At 46.4% G+C, this 18,856-nt stretch overlaps 1 long non-coding RNA gene across 4 annotated transcripts; it reads left to right on the forward strand.

Annotated features, from left to right (window-relative positions):
• The first annotated feature begins 1,072 nt into the window (after window positions 1-1,072).
• Window positions 1,073-16,686, forward strand: LOC123086823 (uncharacterized). Of its 4 annotated transcripts, XR_006441140.1 has the most exons (5): window positions 1,074-1,305; window positions 1,412-1,553; window positions 2,028-2,128; window positions 2,498-2,598; window positions 16,281-16,654. It is a non-coding gene; the product is annotated as an uncharacterized lncRNA (long non-coding RNA). The 4 variants fall into 4 exon arrangements; XR_006441141.1 differs by lacking the exon at window positions 16,281-16,654 and adding an exon at window positions 7,629-7,971 and having other exon boundaries at window positions 1,073-1,553; window positions 2,498-5,245; XR_006441138.1 differs by having other exon boundaries at window positions 1,074-1,553; window positions 15,634-16,686.
• The last annotated feature ends 2,170 nt before the right edge of the window (window positions 16,687-18,856 follow it).

Genomic DNA, 18,856 nt, shown 5'->3' on the forward strand with positions numbered 1-18,856 from the left:
ATTTAGGATTTAAATTTGAAACGGTTTCGAATTAACCCGAGATTAATTACAGTGACAGAGGTGATGTGTCATCATTAGTAGGGGATTACTGTAGCTTGATTATCCGGGCGTCACAAAAAGGTTGTTAAAAAGATATATCATTTTTTAATCATAAGAAGATATTTTTTTGTTTGGAAAAAAATATTTTTGTATGGTGTTCTGTTGATGCGGGTACTTGCGCCCCTATTTCATCACTATTTCTTGCCATACATGTTATATGTATTGGTCCCTGTTTCATCTCTATTTGTATCTTATCAAACTTATCTTATATTTTATTTTTTGTCATGCATGCCTCCTTCTTACGTTTGGACGGATCATAGAGGATCGTTCCATCGGTGCGATGCTTTGCATGGCAAGTGTGATCACGAGTCCGAATGCCCATAGCGTGAACAGGTGGTGCAGAGGATCGAATAAAGTTTGGCAAGACTATGGTACCTCTTCACGGGTAGGTTTCTACTAGCCATGCCCGCGCGGCGGCACGCCGCGCCCCGTAGATACATTATGTGTGTATATGTTTGTAGTCAAACTTCTATGAGCATGTGTTTGTAGTTAAAAAAAGCAAGACATGCACATGAAGAATTTGCAAAGTATACATTTATTATCAGCATGGGTGCTTCATCTTGCAAGATGGAAATTATACATTGTCGTTTTTTCCAAGCAAGACCGGACACATTGCACTCATTTGTAGCTTATATCATTCTTGTGGAGCCTTCCGCCGGATGTGTACCTCCAATGAAATGATGCAAAGCATTTGCAAATTGTTTCATGTGATCTATAGGTGCTTAGCGACAGTGCATCTAACAATGATTTTGACAAATAAAGGTGGCATCAATATGATATGCATTTGATTCAGACCAATCGATTGCGAGTTAAAGTAGAAATAAAAAATTTCATTCAAGCATAATTCCATCATTGCCCTCTTAGAAGTGTTGAAAAGTACTAACATGCAAGCTATAGAACTTAGTTACGAATAAGGGAAATCATAAGTGCTAAAATGTAAAATAACCTAAGAGATAAGGTTATCCCAACATGCTCTCTCTGCTCCTGTGCCGCACACCATTTAGATGGCATTGGCTCGCCACAGAGACGTCGCCGGCTCGCCACCATGAGCTACAGAGGTGGCGGGAGCAGCGAAGGGGCCGAGCGCTGTCGTATGTCGTGCGGCGGCCACACCGCAGGTAGCCACTCACGGCAACTACGCGCACGCACGCACCGGCCGCCGTCGCGCCGCGAGCTTCGCCTGGCTGTGCACTGCCGCAACCACACGTGAGTTCTTCCAACGCGCACCGCCCACAGTCGACCTGCGAGCCACACATGCACCGCCGCGAAGCGCTGCTTGATCCCCTCCATGGACTCGTGCTCGCCATCGCAGTCCGTCGCCCTGGCCACGGAGAGGGCCAAGATCCATGGAGCTGCTCGTGGGGTGAGCATATCGTCCTCGTGCTCCTCAATTCTGCTGGGGTATCGTTTGGGCTGGGTGGCAGAGATGGCGAATTCCTCCTCGGGTGTCTCAGGTTCGGTTCCTTTGCTTCACTCACTGTTTCTAGTTGTCGTGTGCTTCCTTGGCTTGTTTTGCCTGAATTGAGCTTCTCTGGATAGTAATGAGATTGATGCTAACATGTACTACTTCAGTACTTTACTTGTTTCTTAGTAAGAATAGTGATCAAATTCTTGTAATTCAAGGCAGCCTGGCTACTTGAAAAATGTAACTTTTATTAGTATTGCTGTCTAGGTTGATGGGTTGGTGCATTTGTTGTACATGACAGAGAATTTCTAATTTTGGTAGTTTGGTCGATACATTATCTTTCCCTTTTGGATGTTTGTGAATTCTGACATGTCCAATGGGGAAACAAATGCTCAATTTAGTTAGCTTACCTTAAATTCGGTTTTACCTGTTGAATTATCACATTGTGTTTTATCATCAATTTCTCACAGTTATGCAACCCTGGCTACTGGACACTTGTAAAACTCTTGTTTCCTTTGTGCAGGGTGGTACACCTCCTATATTTTGAGAAATAAAACTTATGGTTATATGATATCATCTAAGGTGAAACGTTGAAAGGGCTCTTGGATTGTATGCCTCGCTCAGGTAATGAATCCTTTGTGCAGAGAGCTCTTCTTGATGCCCACATAAGTTAAAATTCTTGTAATTCGAGGCAGCCCGAGATTGTTCGCTGGAAAAATATAACCTTTTATTAATATTGTTGTCTAGGTTCACGGATTGGTGCATTTGTTTGTGCCTGACAGAGATTTTCTAATTTTGATAGTTTGGCTGATGCATTATCTTCTCCTTTTGGATGTTTTTGAATTCCAACATGTCCAACGGGGAAACAAATGCTCAATTTAGTGACTTCACCTCAAATTCAGTTTTACCTGTTGAATGACCACGTTGTGTTTTATCTTCAATTTTTCACAGTGGCCACTTACCTGCTGTAAAACTCGTGTTTCCTTTCTGCAGGTTGGTGTGGTCTTATATTTCAAGAAATAAAATCTTGTGGTTATATGCTATCAATTAATGTGAACCCGTGAAAGGCCGCTTGAATTGTATGCCTCGCTCAGGTAATGAATCCTTTGTGCAGAGAGCTCTTCTTGATGCACCCATAAGTAATGAATTTGCTACACAGCAAAAAAAAGTAGCTATTTGTTTTATGGGACCCTGCTTGCTTATTGTATTAAAATGACGATATGGCTTTGTTTATGTGGAATATCATCCAGGTATTTAAAGGTCGTCCAAGTACACATTTAGAATCTGTTAGGGGGGGGGGTGTGCGCACTTCTCTAGTATGGCCAGGTATTAGTCGACAAATGAATATACATCAAAAGGCACCACTTTACTTACAGTTCTTCGAGCTTTGTAGGCCTCAACAGAAGTCCCTTGGCCAAGCTTCATTGTAATGCCTAACTAACTACTCCCTCCGTCCAAAAATACTTGTCATCAAAATGGATAAAAAGAGATGTATCTAGAACTAAAATACATCTAGATACATCCCCTTTTCTCCATTTTGATGACAAGTATTTCCGGACGGAGGGAGTATTTAACAAACAACTTTGTCAACTAATAAAAGCAACACTGCAGGTAAATAAATTCATTTTCACATGTTATGGTAAGCTGGCTTCTTCCAGCTCCCCAAAAAACTGAGTACTAATATACAGAGAAGGTTTATAATTATTAAGGCTACTTCACAAATTATTTTGGGAACGGACTAAACATATCAGGATATACACCATCATCTACTAATACTCTACTAAATGAACTATCAATTCACTTCTCTAGTATTTAAATTATACATGTCATGGAATGACTAACAGTACTTGTTCTTCTCTCAAAGCTGTCAACAAAATACAGCCAGTAGAGAAGTTAGAAGGATTTTGAGCTCTAAAGTCCAGGTATCAATCCACTTGACTGCACCGATCTCTGGCCATTTAATTCATGAATCAACGGATTTATCTATAAGAGAGTAATTGTCTATAAGATAGAACTTGCTTGCATGCATTTCATAGATAATAAATCTGTAAAGAGAAGTTAGGAGGTAACATACATATCTGAATATTTACACTTCATATACAGACCCAATACATCTTCAATTCAGAGGTAGGATAGAAGACTGTTTGGTCAGATCTCCATAGCTGCAAAAATCTTCAATAATCTGTGAACTCCGTCAGACAGTAATATTAAAAATTCCTTGTTTTATTGATATATTCACATCTAGATAAAGGAGGTACATGTCCACAGGGGAGGAAAAGCAGCCATCAATTGTGCTAAAGTGGCCTCAGTCCAAAGACACTCTCTAAAGTAAAATTTAGAGCACAAACTGATGAAGTCTCTCTGAAGTAAATTCTAAAATACATAAAATGGCACGGGAAGTGTGGAGCCCTTCCATCTTATTTAGATGATCTCCAGAAGAGTAGTGTTTTTGTCCTCTTGTGGATATTTAAATTACAATTACCCTAAAAAGTGAAGTTAACTTGTGAATATGTGCTTTAAGCAGATCCAACTTCATTAGTTTTGAAAATAAAACAATTCTCTTCAATGATATAACTTTATACTTCATATTTGTTCAGACATTGTCAATTCAATTTTTTGGTACGCGATACAGCTAAAAAAAGTGGTAGTTGACAAATGAATGCCCATTGGATGGTACCACTTTGATACAGTGCATCCAGCCTTGTAGGCCTAAAAAAATGCCCCTTCGCCAAGCTTCACTGTGATGCCTAACTAACTACTCCCTCCATGCCATATTTGTTAATTGATAAACTGATTTCTTCCAGCTGCCCAAAAAACAGAGTACCAATACACATGAAGGCTGTTTAGTTGTTAAGGCAACTTTACAAATCATTTTGGGAATGGACTAAACACATATACACCAGTTGAATGCGAAGAAAAGAAATCATTTATCTACTAATACTCCACTAAATGAACTCCAACAATTCACATCTCTAGTATTGTATTATACATGTCAAAGAATGACAAACAGTACTTATTCCTCCCTCGAAGTTGTCAAGGAAATACAACCAGTAGAGAACCTGGAAGGATAGTGAGCTCTAAACTTCAGATATCTAAGGGGGTAATTGCAGATAAGATAGGACTTGCTTGGATGCATTTCATAGATAATAAATCTGTAAAGAGTGGTTAGGAGGTAATCCCTTTGTAAACTAATATAAGACCGTTTAGATCACAACTTTAGTGATCTAAAGTAGTAGTCTAAACGGTCCTATATTAGTTTACAAAAGGGGTAACATACATATCTGAACATTTACACTTCTTATCTTCAATTCAGAGATAAGACCGAATAGTCTCTGGTCAGATTTCCATAGCCGCAAAAAGCTTCAATAATCTGTGAACTATGTAAGATAGTAATATTAGAAACCCCTTATTCTATTGATGTATTCACATCAAAAGAAAGGAGATACATGTCAACAGGGGGAAAAAACCAACCATCAGTTGTGCTAATGTTACCACTCCAGAGTGGCCTTAGTCCAAAGACACCACCTGGATTAAATTTTAGAACACAATAAGTTTCAGTTAACTGGTGAACGCTCTCTGAAGTGCAATTTAAAACATATAAAATGGCACGGGAAGTGTGGAGCCCATCCAGCTGACTGAGATCATCTCGAGAAGAGTGGTGTTTTTGCCCTCTTATGGAGATTTGAAAGAGCAATTACCCCAAAAAAGTGTAGTTAACTGATGAATACGTGTTGTAAGCAGGTTGAAAGATCGTGGATGTCGCCTAGAGGGGGGGTGAATAGGCGTTTTAAAATAATTACGGTTTAGGCTTTAACAAATGCGGAATAAACCTAGCGGTTAATTTGTCAAGCACAAAACCTAAAACAACTAGGCTCACCTATGTGCACCAACAACTTATGCTAAGCAAGATAAGCAACTATGTGATAGCAAGATATATGACAAGAAACAATATGGCTATCACAAAGTAAAGTGCATAAGTAAAGGGGCTCGGGTAAGAGATAACCGAGGCACGCGGAGATGACGATGTATCCCGAAGTTCACACCCTTGCGGATGCTAATCTCCGTTTGGAGCGGTGTGAAGGCACAATGCTCCCCAAGAAGCCACTAGGGCCACCGTAATCCCCTCACGCTCTCGCATAATGCAAGATGCCATGATTCCACTAAGGGACCCTTGAGGGCGGTCACCGAACCCGTACAAATGGCAACCCTTGGGGGCGTTCACCGAACCCGTACACTTTGGCAACCCTTGGGGGCGGTCACCGGTACCCGTCAAATTGCTCGGGGTGATCTCCACAACCTAATTGGAGACCCCGAAGCTTGCCCGGAGCTTTGCACCACAATGATTGAGCTCCGAACACCAACAACCGTCTAGGGCGCCCAAGCACCCAAGAGGAACAAGCTCAGGGGTACCAAGCACCCAAGAGTAATAAGCTTCTCAACTTGTAACTTCCACATATCACGTGGAGAACTCAAACCGATGCACCAAATGCAATGGCAAGGGCACACGGAGTGCCCAAGTCCTTCTCTCTCAAATCCCACCGGAGCAACTAATGCTAGGGAGGAAAATGAGAGGAAGAACAAGAAAGAGAACACCAAGAACTCCAAGATCTAGATTCAAGGGGTTCCCCTCACACAGAGGAGAAAGTGATTGGTGGAAATGTGGATCTAGATCTCCTCTCTCTTTTCCCTCAAAAACTAACTAGAATCCATGGAGGGATTGAGAATTAGCAAGGTCGAAGAAGGTCAACAATGGGGGAAGAACACGAGCTGAAAAGGTTTGGTTCAATGGGGAAGAAGACCCCCTTTTATAGGAGGGGGAAAATCCAACCGTTATGTGCTCAGCCCGCACACGAGCGGTACTACCGCTCCTGGTCCCGGTACAACCGGGACTCACAGTATATGTGCAGAACCCTACCAGGCGGTACAACCGGGCGACCAGGCGGTAGCACCGGTTGAGAAGAACAACCGGACCAACCGCCCAGCCACCGCTCAACCACCGCATAGGAATAGAAGGGAGTCACCCCTGAGTGCGGTAGTCGAGCGGTACCGGGCCGGTGCAACCGCATGGCCTTGAGCGCTCGGGCGGCTAAGTCCTGAGCGGTACGACCGGACCAACCGGGCCACCACCGCCCGAGTACCGCATCAAAACAGAGGCCTGACCGGTACTTGGGCGGTGCCTGGCCGGAACAACCGCCCAAGACTTTGCTGAGCAAGTTGGCGGTACCACCGCCCGGAAGCAGCGGTACAACGGCTGAGAGCTCCAAGCGGTACTACCGCTAGGACCAGACAAAAACCACTCTCAAGAAAACCAGAACTGCCATAACTTCTGCATATGAGCTCCGAATTGAGCAAACTCAAGCTTGTTGGAAACAAGACGACGAGTAGCATGGGAGGGGAGGTATGCCAACAAATAGAGGAGTGAAACCTCCAACCGAGAAGAACCGGCAAAACCTCCAACATCGAAAACATCATAGAAGATGCATGTGAACTCCGTTTTCGATGAACTCAAGCTTGTCATCAAGATGACCATAAGCTCTAAGACTCACAAAGAGAACCAAGCAAGAACCAAGAAAGATGATGCAAGGATGCAATGGTTTGAGCTCTCTACGAACGATATGATCAAGCTACTCATCGAGAGCCCCCCTTGATAGTACGACAATCGATCCTATAACCCGGTCTCCCAACTACCATCATGAGACCGGTAAAATAGAAAACCTATCAAGGGCAAACCTTTGCCTTGCACATGGTCCACTTGAGCTAGATGATGACAATCTTGACTCCCTCAAGTTGGACCACCTTTCTTGATTGTGTTGACTCGATGAAGACTAGTTGATTGCTCCCCCATACTCCACTATGGGTGAGCCACTCTTCCGCACATCTTCACAAGTCCATTATCACCACAAAGGACGGCAAGCTTCAAGCATTTGATCTCTTCGTGATGCTCCACTTGAACTTGCACACCGCAACCTAACCCCACAAAGAACCCTCACGAAGACCATGGGTTAGTACCCAAGAAAAGCCTATGGACAAAACCTTCAAATATAACTCAAGGAAACCATTAGTCCATAGAGATTGTCATCAATTACCAAAACCAAACATGGGGGCACCGCATGTTCTTTCACAGGCCCAAGTTCATTAGTTTTGAAAATCAAAAAATTCCCTTTCATAATATAATTTTATACTTCATATTTTTTCGACATTGCAAATTTATTTTTTGGTATGAAGAACTAAAAAGAACTGTTGATACATCATACATGTATGCATGATATTATAAAGCATCGATAGATTTTTTTATTTATTGAAATGCTCCCTCTTGTGAATTTAGTAGCAGTTTAGTACGAAGTCCTGGATCGCTAGCTGATGGTGATGAAACACACGCTATTACTATTGAGCTGCCCAGACAGAAGCAGTCCCGCTTCAGATACAGTCACACTATGTATGGGACACTTCATAGAGAGAGAGAGAGAGAGAGAGAGAGAGAGAGAGAGAGAGAGACCCACCAGGTCACCACCATGCAACAACACTGAACTACTCCTGTGAAAGTAGGTGATGCAGCAGCATGCAGGCTGGGAAACGGAAGACAGCATGGAGGAAGCACACGAAGAAGACGACCCACGCGCACGACGGCCAGACCGACAAGACGGACGACGATGAGCAAACGCAGCACTATCCGGCGAATCAGTAGAACCAGCACCACGCCCTGAGCCACCGCGACGACCAACCGAAAGAGCACGGGAGCCACGAGGACGCCCAGGACGGCGCAAACCATCACAACTGCATGAAGGAGCAACCATCGAGCAATAGGAGAGAAATGAGAGCACACGCACGACCAGAAGAGAAAAGCCAGCCTATATATAGCACCTCACCATGCTAGACAACTCTAGAACCCACGAGTACATCAACACCGACGGAAAGTGACGCACACGATGTAGAAATACCAGACAAAGCGGCAGGGATACGTCAGTTTGTACGGTGAAAACGACGGAGCGAACGCCGCATGAAATATCCGGACGACGCAACCGCACCGCCTCGACCGATTAGCTTTGCTTGTCACGTCACCGCCATCGCTGCATGGATCAGCGCACAAATCTTGTCGCTTTACTCCTGGAAGCAAACGCAACTCTCGCAGGCAGTTCCGATTGGTGGACCGCGTCGTTCGACCGATCCCGATGCATGGCACCGCCCGACATGCATCTGGAACCAAGTGCCAGTCAACTGTGCAGCCCAGATTCATCACATAGGTACGGCCAACACCTTTTGTCGCCTGACAGCTGCAATCAAGTGCAATCAAATGGCCAATTCCAATTGGTCCGCTTGCTACCACGCGGCCTCACCCAATTAGTCTGCATGCATGCAACAACTCGATTAATCAGCTAATCCATCTCTTCTTTTTGCCTTTAATTTTCTACAGTTTATATTCATGAGTATTTTATAGTCGTTTGATTGATCTAGTGTCCCGCGTCCCATTAACAACTCTCTCTTGTTATTACCTGTGACCACTCTGATATTAACTAATAGCTTGACCATTATGGACAAACCTAACAGTGGTTATGCTTTGCAAACGTGATGAACTATCTGTTTCAAACATATGCTAGAATGGACAGTGACACACGCTAAAAAAACAACCACGTCGGCAGAACCGAAAGCGATAGCACATGAGAAAGAAACCACATTCAAACAGCCGAAAGGGACAGCACATACACACACACACAAACACACACGAACAGATTGAGCCAAACACAACCAAAAAACGCTAAAGCAACCAAACCAAATGCCACACCTGTTCAAAAAAAATTCAATAAAATAAATGGATCCACGAGGCGTTTGTACACCACCACATCCCAAATTAATACCACGTGCCATGTATAGGTTTACTGTAAGATCTTTTTCAGCCAAGTGGGTGAATCTTGAGGCAAAAACCTTCTCTGGAATAGATGCTTGGGTATTCAAGACCCACGCCAGAAATCAATACGAAAACATTTCCTACTAATCCTACGCACAAACGATCAAACATGAGGAAAATAGCTCAACCGGTCAGCGTGAACATGACCAATTCAAAACAGTCCATGAAAACGAGCTCCAAGGTATACAACCGAACCGATCATAGGCACCATGGTTCTAAAAGCTCACTCTCTTGCAATATTTGTGTATCTTACCGGGATGGAATATTTGCTTAACTGCTAGATTTGTCGTGAGACGTGTGCAGATGTAATTGCCCGCATAGAGCATGACTTTTTTTAGTGGTGCATAGAGCATGAGGAGGGGTCAATTGCTAAGATCAAAGTGCTAGCCCAGGCCAAATAAGAAACTTGTTTCCTGTGGCCCACCATTTAATGATTTTAGGCCTTCTTTGGTTCATAGGATAGGAAAATCATAGGAATAGAAAAGTCATAGGAAATGGAATGACATGCATCTTAAATCCTATGAGTAGGAATAGGAAAGAAGATGTCCTTTGATTCACTTCATAGGATTTTTTCCATTGAGTGTAGGCTAATGTTTATTTTGCTATGGATTGTGAAGGATAGGAAGAATTCCTCCATAGGAATAGGATTCCATTCCTACAAACCAAAGGGCTCTAAAAGAATTTTTCCTACAAAAATCCTATCCTATGAAATTCCTACAAAAATCCTCCAAACCAAAGGAGTGGGCCAAATAACTATGTTTCTGCATGGAAAGACTGACCCATCGCCCAGTATGGTCCCCAGGAGGCTCTGCTCGACGTAGGTACGTTCCCGCCACTCGCCTTAGGCTCCCCCTAAATGGGCCAACCCGGCGTGGAAGCAGCACTGGCTCTCTGGTGCAAATTTTTTATTTTATTACTTTTACTTACATTTATAAAATGGAAAATTATTTTACTTACATTTATGAAAAATTCATAAAATGTTAAAAAAGGATATTTGGTGTTGGAAAAATGTTCGTACAACTTTAAAGAAATATTGATAGCATTAAAAAACGGTCACATTTTAAAAATGTTCAGCTGTTTCGAAAAATTATCTGTGAGATTTTTAAAAAATGTCTATATAATCCAAAAAATTATTTTCATAATTCAAAAAAAATATTTTGTACAATGAAATTTTAAAAAGTGTTGCAAGTATATGTTCATAATTTTTTAAAATGCTTTAACAATATAAGAAAATATCGGCGTAGTTTAAAAAAATGTTTCATACCATTCAAAGAAATATTACATGTTTCCGAAAAATGTTAACACATATTCAAAAATATGTACATCATGTGTTTGAAAAAGTTCAACGTGTTTCATTTTTTGTGCGAGTGTATAATAGAAATGTAAATATGTATTGGAAAAGTAGAGATATGTTATAAAGGAAAAAGAGAATAACCCAAAGGAAACAAAAGAAGACAAACAAAGAAAACCAACACAGAAAACCGAATAAACAGGAAAGGGAAAGGAAAAATAAAAAGGAAGAAAAACTAAGAAGAGCCGATGCAAAACAGCGGAAACAGAGGAAGCCGGTACTACAATACTGGGCTGGCACAAGACACTGGGCGCCAGAGGCGAGACTACCTTAGAGCTCGCGGTAAGCGAGGAATAGCTCTCTGTTCCACGTGCTGCAGCTAGCGGTGTTTTATAGAGAGCAGAGGTGTTTTCTTTTCAAGGGTATGCAAATTGCGTGCCATAGCTTTATTTTTTTTTTTGTGAAACGCGTACCATAGCTTTATAGAAAGAGAGAAAATTAGTACATGACATCTACCACTCGCTGCGAACAACAAGCGTAGCATAACACCACCTCCGGCTATCCTCAGGACAGCCACACACAACAACACAACTACAACACGGAAAAACCTGCCCAAATCCGAAACACCTCGCCAACACCTCGCCGTGTCTTGATCGACGCCGAACACCTTCGAAAAACAGCAACTCCAGTTTCCTTTGGATTCATCCGCGATGACCATACACAGCGCTGGAGGTGAGCGGTCAGGGCCACGACGAACACCGGAGAAGCGTCAACAGGAAACTCAGTCTCCTCGCACGATGGTCCCAACAGAGAAACTACGTCGCCGATGTCGCCATCATGCTGCTCCAGAGGACCAAGGCTTTCGCCCGGAGACAACTGCCAACGCCAAGCACGAGGGAGATGGCAACACACTCAACGTCGCCTCCAGAGAGGGGAACGACACCCGCGGATGCCATCGACGCCGACGGGCCAAAACCGGACAGGATTTTCATCCGTAATGTTGCGCATCTCCACTCCAACGAGGTACCGAGCAGCACCGTTCCTAAAGCCTCGCACCACCGTCACCGTAGCAGATCCACTAAAGCCGCGTCGCCATGGTCCAACACCACCCGCACTGCCGAGAGAGCGCGAACCAGACCTCCACCAACATCGCCGTCGAGAAGCAACCACATCCTCCAATCGGAGCAAAAGCCAGATCCGCTCCATCGGCCTTCATCGACACCGAGAGACTGCCGCCAAATTGGATCTGGCCCGCCCCTCCAACCTCACTCCGGCGCCATCTCCACCGGGGCATCGCCGCAATCCCCTCACACGGAGGCGGCCAGAAGCCCGCTGCACACCAGGACACCTTCCTGGCAGTGCCATCTCGGCGTCGCCGCCCCCATGGCTGATTCAACGCCGCCGCCACCGCTGATGCTGGCGCTCCACCTGCAACCACCAACCAGAAGTGCTCCTCGCCAGGATCCGGCGAAAGCCCTCGCCTTGCCCCCCGCCGTGCCTCCAACCGAAACGCGAGCCCCCCCTCCCCCCCCCGCCGCCGCCCGCGAGAAGAACGCCGCGCCAGACCACGCCCACGCCTAGCACGCGCTCCGCCACACCGCTCGCGCCAAGACCGAACACCCCAGCCTCCGCGCCGCCCTCCAGACGCAGCTCCCCAGCGTGAAGGAGATGCGTCGGGGCGCGCCACCCCAGCCCGCGCGCGCGTCGCGACCGACCAGCACGCCGCGCTGCCCTGCTCCAACTCCTGCCTGCGCGCCCCCACTGGCCACGACGCGCCGGCCTCCCAGCACCACCGCCAGATCGAAGAAGAAGCCCCTCGCAGTCCCTACTCCAGGCGAGCGCGAGCAGAGCCCGCCGCCACCGGCACCGCGTGGGCTTTGCCCAGCGGAGCCCGCCGGCGGCGGCGGCGGGGAGGGGAGGGAGAGGGCGAATCGAGGGGCCGGCGGCTAGGGTTGCGCACCCGGGTCGCCCGCGGGGGAGCGACACGGGGCCGGGTAGAGTGCTGAGAGCAGAGGTGTTGGGATCCCCGGAGGGTTTGAGTCGTAGCTCCAAGCATGACGGCACGGCACAAGGCGTGAGCCCAAACAGACAATTTGACCTCTGCCAAAATAATGTGATTATTAACGTACGTAGTAGTACTCGATGGCACACTGGTTTTAATAATTGTTCAAACGTCACCTTGCGTCCTTTTGAACTGGACACATCCATGAACCATGATCTATCGATCGTAGCATTGTCGACTATGTTTCTTTCCTGACATCTTTGAGACCCATTCTTGCGATGAACGGCGGGAATCCATGCACGATAAGTGCAAACTGCTACGTACGTGTGTTGCCTGATATCATCGCACAGTTCTAGACCTCTTTTTTTTTTCGCGACGTTTTCTGCGCTAGAATCCAATATTCGTCACTACTCCCTCTCTTTTCGTAAAGAAATATAAGAGAGTTTAGACACTACTGTAGTTGGGTACTTTTTTTAGGGTTAATTTGGCGGTGCTTGCGTTGTGTGTGTCCATCGAGATCGAGAGTTACCCGGAGAGCTTGAATCAGGACGAGACGTGAGAGGGTCCTCGTTGCTCAATTAAGGTCAAACGTTGGGAACCCAACCTCATCCGAACCACTATGGTCGCATCGGCATGTTCAGGCAGCACGCATGCCTGACGACGCAAAATCTGCCGGCAGGCGGAGGGGCTGGCTGCCTCTGCCTCTGCTGCGTGGTGCGTGCGGTCTTCGGTCACCCAAACGTACGGGCATGTCCTTGACTTTTGCAACTGTTGAGTAACCAGCAACGACGCAAAGCAAAAATGTGCAATCCAAACTAGCTTTGCCATCGTTGTCTTGTCAGGCATCTCGATTCCTAGACCCATGGTATGATAACCTTCACCTCACGTCAAGCATGTTATTTAAGCGGTATATCTAAAGTAAACTCCACCGTGCGACTCTAAACGTATGTCCGGTTTGGTCGGATTTTGTCCTTTTGGGGGCGGCAATGGGTTCGTCCATGTCCGTCTCTGTCCGTTGAGTTGTGGATGCGCCCAACACGCGGCCGCACCCTAAATCATGTCCGGGGTGGACGTGATAAAAAACAGAAAAACTTAAATAAAATGCCTAAAAAAGTAAATAAACGCAGTTAAAAAACTTAAAACATAATTTAAGGTTCACGGCCACAAAACAGCCCAGTTTCACGGTTATCTTAAACGGCCCAGTTCCATAATTTACATAAAACAAAATGAAAAAACGCCAACCGCGCGCTCCTGCCGCGCTCGTCGATGCCATGGCCGTCGCCGTCTTCAGTGGCCGCTGGTGTCGTCGTCGTTGTTGACGAGGTCGACGTAGTCCGCCGGCGTTCAGAGGTGGGCCGGCGGTCCGTGGTGCACGGGGGACGGCGGGCTGGAAGGTGGCCGGTGCCTGCGCCACCTCCTTCCCATGGATGCGGCCGGCCGGCAAGGTCGAGGACGGGAAGCGGCTAGGGTTTCAAGAGTGTCGGGTTTCGAGGGGGCAGAGAGGGGTCGGAGTGGGAAGCGTGGACGACGACCGGTCCACGGCTTCTCATTTAAGAAGGACGACGACCGTTCGCTGGGCGGATGACAGGTGGGGCTACCCGCCTGTGCGCATTGATGTTGGCGGGTGGGAGGTAGGTGGCCGCTGGCCACGCGGCCCCGACGCGGACGTTCGCTGTCCGCCGCGACCCAAACCCGACACATATTTGCGCTCGAAATGGGTCCGCCCGGAGACAAAATGGACCAGATGGGTTCGGGCCGTCGCGCGCTGGGCCGTCTGGTTTGTCCCTTTTATCCCAAACGGACGGGGCCGGACAAAATGGGGTTGCGCGGTGGAGTTGGCCTAACATCACCGCCTTCATAAACCAAGCATGTTATTTTTAAAATGTTTGCAAAAATGTAAAAGATAAGCTAATACATTGACACAACGTCAATGCATGTTGTCACACAATTTCATATGAAAATCCGAAACGTAGCTTGAGATACAAAAATGACAATTTTTACATCATTGTGATAATGGGCCAAATCTAAAGGTCAACTTATTTCATGTACTATTCAATGTCGAATTTGTCATTTTTGTTTTTCAGCTACGTTTCAAATTTAGATTTGAAATTCTTGGACAACATACTGCCAGATATTCTCCTAGAAATTGGGTCACGGTTGGTAGGCCGACACATTCGGTTAATTTGATTAATATGGATCAATAAATACGGTTTTGATACTTTGGTAAAATAAGGTATAAATTACACCATGGTTCGGTTTCGGTAAATTCAGTACGGTTACGGTAAATACCACACTAACCAAAGTTGACGCGATTTGACAGTAAATGCCAAAAACATGTTAAAAAATTTAGACAAAATAAATTGGTCATACAAAATTAAGCACATGCCATAAATAATAGTGCAGGAGCAAAGAAAGCACACAAATTGAACTGTACGTAGCATCAATCACAGTGAAGCATTAATAAAATAGTCTAGTACTCAACGATTGGTCTATGGATGTATATACACCCTGTACAAAAAATAATAATTAGATAAAAGTAAAAATATTAAAAATAATTTTAAAATAAGCTTGACCTTTCATTGTACTTGTAAAAAATCCAAAAAAGAATGCTGTTGACTTCGTTTAGATAAACAAAATTTTCGGCCGAAATAGTGTGAATGGTGACCTATAACAGCCATAGTTTTTTTTGCCCTGAAATCAATGTTGGTTTTTTATTCATGAAAATTTATATACTAGTGCAAAAGAAAGTCAAGTTTATTTTTAAAAACTTGTAAGCTTTCTTGATTTTTTTTTTAGTTATATTTTTCTCATATCCGTATGTCAACTAGCTATGTTGCTGAACATAGACTAATCGTTGGAGAAATGCACTTTGGCCATCACATGTACGCTAAACCTGGATACTTTGCATCTGCTAATTGTTATTTTTCTAAAAGGATCCGGGGCTCCTCCCCTCTAGGGTATGTGCTAAACCATGCCGCGGGTGGTGCGGATGGTGGTGGCTCCTCCCTTCTCCTGGGTTTGGGCCGACGGCGCAGTGCTTTGTGCGGCGGAGATAGCCAAGACCTGGGGCTCGTGCTCGGGCGGAGCAGATTGGGCCCTAGGCGGGTCGAAAGTCCCGCTCCAAATAGGTGATGGTGGGCCCGGTGCGGCTGGTGGCTGTGAGCGATGAGGTCTCTCTCCTCGCGGGTGCGGTGGTCGATGGTGGTGATCGGGACTCCGCTAGTTTGTCGGCAGAGCAGCGTCGAAGATCACAAGCATGGCGTTGTGCGAGCGTGCTCGGCGATCGATAGCCATGGGGTTGTGTCTCCCCCGGTCCATGGAGACTAGCTGGAGAAGCAGGCCTGGACGCCTCCTATCTCCTACCGTGGAGGCGTTGACCCGGATACTCTGTTTCCCGGGCAGAAATTCTTTGGTTCATATTCCGTTTCATTTTCTTTGGTTCATATTCCGTTTTCCCGGGCTAAAAAATTGTCAATTTCTTTGGTTCATATTCCATTGCTCCCGGGCAGAATTTATCGGTCGGCTTACCTCCTTGTCAAAGATCGGGACGGTTGATGACTGGTTCGAAATGTTTTTTCAGAGGTTCCCGTCAGATGATGGCACTGATAGCTAGATCGTGGGCCGAGACGACGATGGTTTGGACAGGAGGACCTGCCTGCTCCATTCCCATAAGGGAAGGCCCGCCATTGGAGGAGGGTGAGCTCGGTAGTAGCTCACTCAAGCAGTGCAAAGACACTGACACTGAAACAGACAACACCCAACATACATTGCCTTCGAAATTTATTCAGCCTTTGTGTAACGATCTGTATCACTGATATTGACATGTTTTTATACTAGATCAGTCCATGTGGATGGTTTCCGATATCGGCACCTTCCCCTTTTCTTTTCAGTGCCAATCAGGGTTCATATTATATGTTGAAGTTCAATTTAATGTGGATCAGGGTTGAAAACTTCTACGACAAGAAAGCTAGCTAAATCTTTATGAATTGTGACGGCATTTGATTGAGAATCCAAAAGTGGTGGCCGATAACAATGTGTAAGCTTCTCAAATCTTGCTCTGGAGCTGGGTTATTGCTTAGTGTTAGCTTCTTTGGACATCAGGGCTTACTCAGCTGGGACTATCTTCTACACAACTACGTATAACACAAAATGAACACGTTGTACTCGGGTGTCAGAAATAATGTGTAGTTGTTGAATATAATGTTTATTAGGAAAGACGAGATAGATTAGGATTTGTTCTGACTTGTCCTGTACTTCAAGTAGATGATTGTAGTCCTATATATATGCCCACAAGGCTCAAGCAATACAACGACTATTCCACCAAATCCCTCTCTCCCTTCTAGCATGGTATCAGTTTCCGGATTCTAAACCCTAGCCGCCGCCGATTCCGCACCCGCGCGCTGCCCTTGGGGCGGTCGGCCTCCATGACCGCCGCCGGGGGCCGTGCCGCCCGTACCTAGGCTTCGTTCGCCGGCCGTGTTGGCCGGCTGCTCTAGAGGGTCTTTTTTCCGATCCTTTGATCCGGGTTTTCTCTCTCTCGCTGGTCGCTTTGATCGGCATTTCCTTTTTGGTTTTCCGGTCCATGTGATCCTGTTTGCGTCGCCCACCGCCGCCGTCGACCCCGTACGCCTCTACTCTAACACCGACGCGATCGGCCGGCTTCTTCACCGAACCGGTGGCCTCGCGCGTCGTCCGCGCGTCTGCCCATTGATCGCGCCGACCTGGCGGCTTCGCGCAGCGTCCTTGCATCGGCCCGCTGGTCGCCCCGACCCGACGGCCTCGTGTCATGCGGCGGCCCTGCCTATCCCTCCACCACGCCCTTTTGTCTCCCGGGTGAAAGCCCTAACTGGGGTGGGTGGCGACAGTGTCTTTCGCGTCGTTCCCTTCTTGAAAGCGCCACCTTGGGAGCTATGTGGCTGGTGGACACCGATCTATTGGCATTGGAGGCGATTTGGATCAGGAGGTGGTGCGATGTGGCATCTACCGCGTCGATGACGACGGTTCCTGGCGGCATGGTGCAGCAGAGTCTCGACATCGGATGTGTCTTGATGGACGTGCGTAGGGAGTGGCGTTGTTTGGCGTCGTGGTGGCATCGACGACAGGCCTGGCATGGTCGATGCGTCAGTACCTGCTCTGAAGATGGATCGGTGGAATACGGCGGCGGCGGACTCTGAGAGTGTCGGACCGTTGTGTCCCCAGAGCAGACAAGCGGCTTCGTGCGAGGTCTGTTTGGTATTTGGCTTGGACTATTGGCACCTCTTATTAGACTGGATAGGAGTAGCGACATATATTGCTAAGATGGTGGCTTCAGACTTACATATATATTATTTTGTAAGGTCTTTCTAAATAATTAATAAAATGGTTGTATGCATCACCGAGATGCAGAGGCCGGGACCATCCTCCTTTTCGTAAAAAAGCAAGCATACGGTGGCAAATCCAGTGGTATTATGCAACTGCAATACGTGTATAGTAAATCTTCATCGTCATGGCCTTGCCAAATCAAATTAAACAACTGATTCTGATAATTAAACCGTGGCCCAACAATGCCCCGATTATGAGCAGCTTGACCCACTGTGCAAGACTTGGGTGCGGCATTCAAAGTCCCTCTGAAGACAAGTACAGTATCTCGCTGCAGCGCTAGAGGGTGACCAGCACCGTAGAGTGAGGCCACTAGCTTAGCATGTGGCTTGGATGTTGGAAACAAGGAGGCGGATGGTCTCCATCCGAAATTCAAAGCTGCGCCTCCTAGCAAGAACCAACTTGATTTGATGCATCATTCATTCAAGATCAAGCCCTTCTCCTCTCCCCTCTCTCCAGGCAGGGACATGGCGTGCATTGCATTGCATTGCTTGCTTGCTACGATTTGATTGATGACCCATATACATTTTTGTAGTATCTCTTGCAGCCTATCAATGTCCTTGCTCGTACGTGGAAGAAGAACACAGGCAAAACAAAACAGGGAAGGTGGAGGTGGATGTCGATGGGGAGACAGCTTGCGAGCGAGCCTTGTCCTGCGGCCATGAATGAATGCGGCTCGTGGTCAGCCACAGTCCACAGTGCATCGTCGACGTGACCGCTCGCACGTCTCGGCTCGGCAAAGTTTCATCCCCGGGGGAAAGGATGGAAGAGAGCCCTGCCCGCCTGCCCGCCCGATGA

This window comes from Triticum aestivum, chromosome 4A (assembly GCF_018294505.1).
Source record: "Triticum aestivum cultivar Chinese Spring chromosome 4A, IWGSC CS RefSeq v2.1, whole genome shotgun sequence".
Taxonomy (NCBI): domain Eukaryota; kingdom Viridiplantae; phylum Streptophyta; class Magnoliopsida; order Poales; family Poaceae; genus Triticum; species Triticum aestivum.